General features: G+C 42.0%; 1 pseudogene; it reads right to left on the bottom strand.

Moving 5' to 3' along the window:
- Positions 1-471: 471 nt before the first annotated feature.
- LOC106144086 overlaps positions 472-10,220 on the bottom strand; it is a 23,204-nt pseudogene continuing 13,455 nt past the window's right edge.

Genomic DNA, 10,220 nt, shown 5'->3' with positions numbered 1-10,220 from the left:
AGCTGTGGCTTTGCCAGCTAGATCCAGTCCATTCCTTAGCTTTCCAGCCTCATGGCTGAGGTACTGGATGTAGCCATGTTTATAGCCACAACTCTATGGCGTTTCAAGGTCCCTGCCAGCAAGCAAGCTTCAGCAGCCTGTGCTTGCAAACCGCATGAACCGCCTGCCTAAAAGAGTCAGAGTTTGCCCTGGCAGGACAGCCCACAAAGCCGGCATTTTTAAATGGCGCAGCTTTTTTCCTGCTACGGCTGAAAACCGAAAAGCAGCTTTTCATCAACACTGTTTAAGTGGTTTGTGGCACGACCTTTTAATGAGCTGCAGGGTTTTGCAGCTAAAGCTGAGTCAGGAAGCCTCTCTTAGATGAGAGCGCTTGCTTGCCTCTAGCAAGCAGAGTAGAACCGAGAAATTGCCACAAGAAACATGTTTTACTCTATTCTTTTCCAAGCTTTCTCAGGCTTTCTGTGGACTCAGTTAGCCACACGTCTGGGCGTCACTCAAGTCCACAGGGATGGGATGCACCTGGAAGTGCTCAAGCATATCGAAAATGAACTGGAACCACAGATGTTGGACCCAGCACTGACCCTCCTCATTCAGTGACAAACACAGGTGCCTGGCCTTGCCCTGGAAGTTGTAAGTGAGGACATATTCACCGCATCTTGTCTCACTGTGACATACCAGGAAGACACCATGGGAGCTGGTGCCTCCTTCCAGCACTAACTGGACAGCCTTGAGTTGAGAGAACATGCCATGGAATCAAGGATATTCTGAGAGGGGCTGATCCCTCTTAGAGTCCTCTGACTTTCCCTGGACCAGGAATGACCCTGTGGCTGCTTCTGGAGTATCCCTGGGAGGGTAGGGCCTTGAGAGAGGATGAACTGTCCCTGTTGGATGCTCTCTTCATTGGGAATATGAGGGGGCAATTCCAGAGGAAACAGTTCCATTGACTCAAAGTGGAAGGCAATAATGAAGGCAGAACTGGGGGAAAAGAATGCTGACTGCCCATCAGAAAGGCCCTTGTAAGCCCCTTGTGAAAAACCATCTTTACTCACGCTGGGTCCCAGTAGCAGATCCTGGCTGGGAAGACTCTCTGAATGATTCAAGCAGGGCAACTCCAGGCTGCCTGTGACAGCCTGTGTGACGAAGGAGGTTCAGGGGAAGGGTCATGGGACAGGGACTGATAGCAGGGCACAGTCCTGGGCTTAGGTTCTCCCGGATGTCAGATAACCAGGCCTTCACATGAAGTGCATCAGGAGACGGGGCACCATTCATGATGGGCCCCAGGAGGAGTCTGTGAGGAGGTACAGCAAAGACGAAAACAAGCAGAAGACACGTGGTGAGTGGCAACAACTGCATCCCAGTCCCCACACTCAGCTCCGGGGTCAAGCTAGTAAATGTAGTCGCCATCTGAGAAGAATGTTCCAATCTTGGAAGGGAAAGGGGATTCAACCACAGTCGAACAGCCAAAACCTTTCTTTGAATTAAGAGACTGGCCACCGCCCAGATTGCACTTAACTGGTGTTGGCTTAACCTGATTAGTTGAGAGGAGAAACTAGGAGAGGAAGTCCCACAGTCCACACTCCAAAGAGCTGTCGTGACTCCCTGTAAGGCAAGAGAACCTTCAGAAAATCCTGGAGAGTGGCTCTGGGCAAAAGTTGCCAGTTGCTCTTAGGCCTTGCATTCCAAGTGTGCTGCTTATAGTGAGGGACTTCTGTGGTTTGTTAGGCCATCGTTGTATGCTCACACAGTGTCTCTGGGTGAAAAGGACCGGTTAGAGGGTCCTTTGTTGGTTCCACCAACTGGGTGGTCAGCCCTCATGTGGAGGTACCAGGATGAACTGAGTCACAATGGAGAGTTCCTAACCAGGAAGACAAACAGGGGAAAGAAAAGAAAAGGTAGGGATAGGAAGGAAAGCCCCAACTCGCCAAGGGCTTAGAAAACTAAAGTAAGTGTCAACACATGAAAACAGCTGAAGGGGACAAAATCAAGATAACAGTGGAAAGTCTAGATGGGGACAGCAGCCAGGACAGCAAGAAAGAAAGAAAAATGCCCAAAAGTGATGGAGGAGAGTCTATGTGTTACTTTCATTGGTTAATAAAGAAACTGCTTTGGCCTTTGATAAGATAGAAAATTAGGTAGGCAGAGTAAACAGAACAGAATGCTGGGAAGAAGGGAAGTGAGACAGACGCTATAGCTCTCCTCTCCAAGATGGACGCAGGTTAAGATCCTTCCAATAAGCCACCACCTTGTGGTGCTACACAGATTATTAGAAATTGGTTAATCAAGATGTGAGAATTAGCCAGTAAGAGGCTAGAGCTAATGGGCCAAGCAGTGTTTAAAAGAATACAGTTTGTGTTGTTATTTGGGTGTAAAGCTAGCCGTGCGGGAGCTGGGCAGGAATGCAGCCTGCCGCTCCTTCTACACAAAAGAAGGCATGGAGGACCCAAAAAGCGAGCAAAAGAAGGTCCATTCATGTCGGGCACGAGTTTTAGTTGTTGCTAGCTTGTTGCTGCTGCCTGTTGTATGATTCCCATTTTCAGGGGGGCAGGGGGTGAGAAGGTGTGAAGGCAATGACAGACTTGGAGAGATTCCAGTACAGAAGCTCTTTATTGTGAGGTCAGGGGTTTGTATGGGGTTAGGGAAGTTAAGCTGCCACAAGAACATTTTGGGTTGGTCCTTTTGAAACTGGCAGTCACTGTTTGCATGTTTGCCAGGAGTGCGTATCATTAGTTACCATACTTTTGGTCTACTGGCTGTTTTGGCCAGTTTTGCTTAATCGTTGTGAGTTTGCATGTGCTTGCTTATGCTTGTGCTACTACCCTGCCTCACCTCTAAATTCACTCTCTGACTCATTCTTCTGCCTCATGATTCTTATTTCGGTGATACCAATATTCCACATTATCCAACTACTGATAGCCATAGGACTTCTGAAGTTGCTATATACAAATCTTTTAATTTAAAAAAAAATGATAAAAAAATAAAATAAAAATTGACTCCTCTTTTTGGCTAACAAGGTAACTTAAAAGAGGATGAAACTGCAGAATTTCTATCTTCATTCTGTCTGTGCTTTAGCTAAAGGGCCAGAGATAAATCAATGTCATTAACCTTTCTTCTTGGGTCACCTTGAATTCCAGAAAGAGCCAAACATAGCAGGACAAATGCTGTGCTAGTTAGTTTTTGTCAACTTGACACAAACTAGAGTCACCTGGGAAGAAGGATCAAGGAATTGCTTCTAGCAGATTGGCCCATGGGCAAATTTGTGAGGCATTATCTTGATTGATGACTGATGGAGGAGCGCTATAGGCAGTGCCACTGCTAGGCTGGTGGTTCTGGGCAGTGTAAGAAAGCTGGCTGAATATGAGCATGGGAAGCAAGCCTGTAAGCAACTTTCTTCAACAGCCCCTGCCTCTGTTCCTTTAATGATGGACTGTGATCTAGACAAGTAAGCCAAATCAACCATTTCCTCCCTGTCTTAATTACTTTTCTATTGCTGTGACAAAATACCATGACCAAGGCAATGCATTAAAAAAGTACTTGGTCGGGATTGTGGTTTCAGAGGGTTAGTATAGGATGGCAGCGTGAAGGCATAGAGGAAGCGGGCTAGAGTAGAAGCTCTTCTGCTCTTTAGGGCACAAGTTATATGTATGTACATTCTGAAATTACATACAAAATTATGAAACTTGATGCAAAAATTTGGATTTCCAAATTCTCTTTAAAAACAAGTGCCTTCGGTTTTCTATTGCTGCAAGACAACACTATGACCATGACATCTCTTATAAAAAAAACCATTTAATTTGGACTAGCTTATAGTTTCAGAGGTTTATTCCTTTGTCAGGAAGCATGGTGGCATGCAGGCAGATGTGATACTGGAGAAGTAGCTACATCTGGATCCACAGGCAGCAGGAAGAAAACTGAAACACAAGACCTGGCTTGAGCATCTGAGATCTCAAAGCCTGCCCCCCAGTGTGACACTTCCTCCAGCAAGACACAAGACCTGGCTTGAGCATCTGAGATCTCAAAGCTTGCCCCCAGTGTGACACTTCCTCCAGAAAGACCACACATAACCTAACAAGGCCACACCTCCTAATAGTGGTACTATGACCGACCAAGGATTCCAACACATGAGTCTATGGGGGCATTCTATTCTAATCTCCATAGCTAGACTAGAATACCTACTGTAACTGTTAGTTTCAATCTTCAGCTTTATGAGATCTAGAATTACCTGAGAAATGAGCCTGTGGTGGCTTGAATAAGAATGGTCTCCATAGGCTCATATATCAGAATGTTCGTTCCCTTGTTGGTGGACCATTTCAGAAGATTAGGATGTATGGACTTCTGAGTGGGACTGTGTGACTAAGGGTAGTAATCTTTAATATTTCAGAAACCTAAGCCAGAGCCAGCCTCTCGCTACATGTACCTATGAATCAGGACATAAGTTCTCAGTTATGAGAGCTCTCAGCACTGTCCCTGCCTTCCACCATGCTCCCCACCATGATGATCACTGACTAACCTTCTGAAACTGTAAGCAAGCTACAAATTAAATGTTTCCTTTAAAAGAGATGTCTTGGTCATCATGTCTCTTTGCAGTAATAGAAACCCTAACTGGGACAGAAGTTAGTGCCAGGATCTCAAGTATTGTTGTGACAGGCCTGATCATGCTTTTGTTTGAAGGAATGTGGACTTTGGGACTTTGGACTAGAAAAATATATGAACCTTATAAATGGGGATTAATGGGCCATCTTAGCTGGAGCATAGGAGACAGTAATATTGAAAGCAATGTGATCTGCGGATATCCAGCCCAAAAGGTTTCAGAGGGGAAGCGTGTTAGAGGTCATTCTTGTAATATTTTCCAAAGAATGTGGCTGCTTTTTGCACTTGTCTAAATAAGAAAAAAAATAACTGTCAGAGGCTAAATTGAGGGCGTTTAGAATAATATCATTTGTTGATGAAATTTCAAGCCAACCTAGTATTGATGATGTCATTGTCTTTGGTGCCAACTTTGGGCAGGTAACTCTGGGTGCTATAAGAAATCACAATGAGTTTGTTATGAGGTGCCAGCCAGTAATGACTCCTTCATGGCCTCTGCTTCAGTCCTTGCTTGCAGGTTTCTACCTTTAGTTTCTGCCCGACTTCCTTGATGGTGGGGACAAGCCGGTAAATTACATTCCTCCATGGATTCTGTATCAGCACCTGCCTCCAGGTTCCTACCCTCTTTAAGCCCTTGTCCTGACTTCCTTCAGTAATGTACTGTGATGTAGAACTATAAGCTGAAATCAACCCTTTTATCCCTGAGTTGCCTTTGGCCATGGAATTTATACAGAAATAGAAGTTTTAACTGAATTGCTTCCCCTCCATGTGTCTTCTTGTTGGACACATGTTTGACATTGATGACAACTTAAAGGGACAAGGCTTTTCTTCCCCTCCTCCACTCTCCTCCTCGGAGAAGGTACTGAGGTTTTATAGCTTGCTTGTTCTATATTTTTTCTTTTAAACTCTAATAAATGGTCCTTGAGCTTCCATTTGACTCCTTTCTTAAATTATTTGATTAATGAGACCAAGAACCACAGAGGTTCTCCTCCAGCCATTCTTCACATGAGGGTAGTTAAAGCATAAGCTTCATTATCTCTGTGGTAGATGTCCCGCTGAACAGAACTATCATTTGTGTCTATGATGCAAGGAATAATAAATATACATTAACTGCCTACAATTGTTTCTATTATTTATGTTCGTGCAGGGTTAAAAACTGAATTTTTGAGGACTTGTTCCTCCAGACAGCTATAAGTAAGACTACTATACTATCTCAAAGGGTTTAGAGTATGACTCTTAAAGAAACAATACATGTTCCCAGTGAGAAACTGCTCAACACACTCAGAGACGAACAAAGGAAAAGCTCTTTAGTAGCACTTATCTGACTCTGGCTAATGCTCCAAGAGGACCTGGCCTCGAATAGAAAATTTTATTAACTTAATACACCCTTAGCTTTATGTATTCCACATACAATGTCTTCCTTCATTTTCTTTCATGTTCCAGCCCCTGGCTACACTTTGAACAATTTAAACAGACAGGAGACTACAACTCTTGCCACTTTGACAGATTATAGATTTACACAGCAAAAATATTGACAGAATTATTTAAGTCACCAGTGTTGTTATTTTTGAATAGTTCTTATATAAGTTCATTTTATCCACTTAGCAAAATTATACTTCTAATAAGAGCATAGAGGACTTAATGGCAAACCAATACTTAATGGTGTGTATGACCCTATACTTCCTCTTAAAGAGTTCCCTTAGAGACATATTCTTTGACATGGGATGGGCCTAACAGCTAGCTTATAAGCCAGGATTGTCTCTTTTTATTATAGTAGTGGAGTCCTATTGGAGATCAATCATAGTAAATAAACATTAGAAGAAACTATTTCAACAATCTTAAATTTCAATTGTGGCTCAGAATTTTTTTTCTCGCAGTTTCTAACAAATCTGGTTAGTCATATTGGGAGCAGTATCCTTTAGCCAAATTCTATTACTTCAAGTGTCTCCTGAATTGTGACTACATAGAGGGCATATTCCTATGACTATCTCCACTTCTGATACCAACTACAATTTCAAGGGGTTCATCAAACCATCATCACTGTGGATGAGCTACAATAAGGGCACATGGAGCTCAGTAACAGCTATTATAGTCATACATACAGTTCATCAAGAGAGAATTGTACAGATCTAAAGGGACATGCAGGCTCTATTATGGAAGTATTCCAAGCACACATCTCGTATCTCAAGACATAGGACCCTCCAAAAACAGATTATGATAATATGCCCAGGGTATAGCCAACCAAGGAAAGTTACCTTTTGTTAAGGATCCGGAGCTTTGATGGGAAGTTCATTTTGTACATATAACCTATTGATTCATTCCCATTGAAGATGAACTAAATTTCTAGAAATATCCCTCTCTTCCTAGAGATTAGGTTGATACATATTCTAATATGTCCATGGAGAGGGGTATTTCATTAGTTTTAATGAAATCCAGAGACCAACCATGAAAAACAGTCACTCCTGTTGTGTAACTATTTCTTAATTGAAACATTTCTTCCTGAAAGGTAGCTAGGAGGCTCACAAGGTATAGAAATCTCTTGAAATGTTTGTAAATAACGAGGCTCTCACTGAACTTATAAAAGCAATAAACAGTTTCTAGGATGTCTTGGTTAGGTTTACAATGGCTGTGATGAAACACCATGACCAAAATAACTTGGAGAGGAAAGGGTTTGTTTGACAGTTCAAGGCCAGTCACATCTGCTTTGTGAGACCGTGTCTCAAAAGTAACCAAACAAAAAAATCCTGTCTAAGAATTGTGTGTGAGTGTGTGTGTGCATGTACACATGCACAAACAAACATGTGCGGATTTGGATGAATATGAATAATTAATATACTCTACATTTGTTACTATACCTTTAATTTTGCTTTATAGCAAAAATATTCATGTTTTTTTTTAGGTCACCATGGTTGTCCAACTCTGTTTTTCTTGTAGGCTTATAAATTCTTCATTTTTATCATAGTTGCCAGGTTGGAGGAGTGGAGATTATTTTGTCAATACAATTTAGGCCATCTTTACAAACAGTGACAATTTATAACTGTGACAAATGTCAAAACTGGCCGAATTGCTTTTATTTTTATATTAATTACTACAAATGACAGCAACACATTAAAAATAAATTTACACAGAGAAATGAATTGATTCACTGTGTAACCAGGAGATCTTGCCAAGTGTACTTTAATAACATTCCAGGATTAAGATGGTCAGAAAATATGATCAGGACTCAGTTTCTCCAAATTACTAGAATGTGCTTCTCTCTGGTGAAAGAAAGAGACACAGATGGTCATCTGAAGCTTTATTAGTTGACAGTCTCACAATTTAGCAGGCTATAAAAGAAAATATCCAATGCTAATAGCCCCAGCAAAACTTTCACAGTGATCACATCCTTAAGTTTCATGCAGTGTCTGACCTAACCACCTTGACTTTCATCTACCTTGCCCACTGAGAAGAAGATTCCCCAGTCTAAAAATCTGAAAATGACAAAAACTGAAAATGGTGTTAAATGGTAGTTACTCAAAGGAAAATGAGGATTTTTTTGTATTAAAGGGATAAAAGAGGCTAGAGAAATGACTCAGCAGTTCAGAGCACTTGCTGCTTTTACACAGAAGACAGGGTGTGATTCTCAGCACACATATAATAGCTCCCCACTATCCACCTGTAAGTCCAGCTTGAGAGAATCTGACACCTTCTTTTGAACTCTGTGGGTAACACGTATGTACATGTACACATACACACACATTCTGGCCAAAAACTACTATACTTTATATTAACCAGGGTTCCTCTAAAGCAGTAATTCTCAACCTGTAGGTCGCAATCGACTTGGGGATCAAATGGCCCTTTCACTGGGGTTGCCTAAGACCATTAGAAAATACGCGTGTTTACATTACAGTTTATAACAGTAGCACAATTACAGTTTCGAAGTAGCAATGAAATAATTGTTATTGGGCATCACCACAACATGAGGAACTGTGTTAAAGGGTCACAGCATTAGGAAGGCTGAGAACCATTGCTCTGAGGGAACAGAAATACACACACACACATATGTGTGTGTGTGTGTGTGTGTGTGTGTGTGTGTGTGTGTGTGTGTGTGTGTCTATATAATCAGCCTTATAGGGTGTACTCTGGGTAGTCCAACAATGATTGTCTCATGATGGAATGGCTGAGAATCTCATAGCTGGTCAGTGTAGGAGGGTGAATATCTCAGCATTCCCAGTCTGGTACTGAACTCTGGGACTATTCCTAGAGAGCTGCTGGTAGTCATTCTGTGCAGGAATCCTGAAGATGGTGGTTGTAATATCAGTGAAGGAATGTCTCAGCAACAGGGTAGATGAATTTTCCAGCAAGATGTCAGGAGCCATTTTCCCCAAAAAGTATTGCAGGGACTATTGTCCTAAGGATGTTTGCAGAGAGCCCCACACCCCAACTGTATTGAAAACTGTTTGTTGGCAGAGCCCACCCCACACCCAACTATCCTGAGAGCTATCTGTTAGCGGAACCTGCCCCACATTCCAACTATCTAGAGAACTGTTTGTGGTTGGAATCACAAAAGGAACGATTCCGCTTGCACAGAGAACATTAGGTGTGTTGACCCATGACTTCCTGACAGAGGACTCGTGACCATTGTTGCCCCAGCAAGATCCCATAAGCCTGCCCCCTGCCCCCATCCCAAGCCAAATTCCTCATCCAAGGGCTATATATGCTGTTGCCATTAAGCTAATAAACGGAGACTTTGACAAGAGAATTTTGCTTGGCCTCATTCCCCTCTCTTGCCCATGTCTTTTTCAGATAGTGCCTCTTCGGGACCCTGGAATAACTGACCTGCCAGGAGGGTTACAACCCTAGACTAACTGACCTACTGGGCAGTTACAGCAAGAGTGAGGGTAGGCAGGCATAAAGCCAAATTTTCTTCTTCCGTGTTCCTTTAGGTGGGCTGCCACCAGAAAGTGTAAGTGACCTTAGATGTAAGATGAATCTTTCTGCTTTGAATAATCTAAGAAAAATCCCTCGGAGGAGTGGCCTGCTACTTGGGTTTCCAGATGGAGTCAAGTTGACAACCAAGACTGGCCATTATAAACATTTAATTTAATTTAATTTTAAAACTAAAAAAAAATGAAGGAATTCTGGGCACCAACACAAAAATACCCGATTAGCAACCCCATTATCAGATGGTCATCTAAACATAGTGTTTCAGTATAAATTTATTCTCATACTTTAGCCAATTTTCTTGGCTATAATGTACATATAATATGATGAAGTCATTTTAAGTATACAACTTTATGAATATTTATGTATATGCTTCTGTGAAACCACTAATATAGTCACTATATAAAATATTTTCATTATAGCAAAAGTTCCCTCTTATAGGCCATTAGCACTTCCACCCCCAAACCAGACAACATTTGACATGTTTTCTGCAAATATAGATTGGTTTGTATTTTCTAGATTTTCAAATAAGTAGAAAAATAAATATATATTTTTGTTGATTCAAGAAACACAGATTTAGGCCAGGCAGTGGTGGTGTACACCTCTAATGCCAGCACTCAGGAGGCAGAGGTAGATCTCTGTGAGTTCTACGCCAGCCTGGTCTACAAAGCAAGTTCCAGGACAACCAGGACTATTACACAGAGAAACCCTGT

Source organism: Microtus ochrogaster, chromosome X (assembly GCF_000317375.1).
Source record: "Microtus ochrogaster isolate Prairie Vole_2 chromosome X, MicOch1.0, whole genome shotgun sequence".
Classification (NCBI taxonomy): Eukaryota; Metazoa; Chordata; class Mammalia; order Rodentia; family Cricetidae; genus Microtus; species Microtus ochrogaster.
The sequence above is the reverse complement of the archived record's forward strand: the minus strand, read 5'-3'. Positions and strand labels throughout refer to the sequence as shown.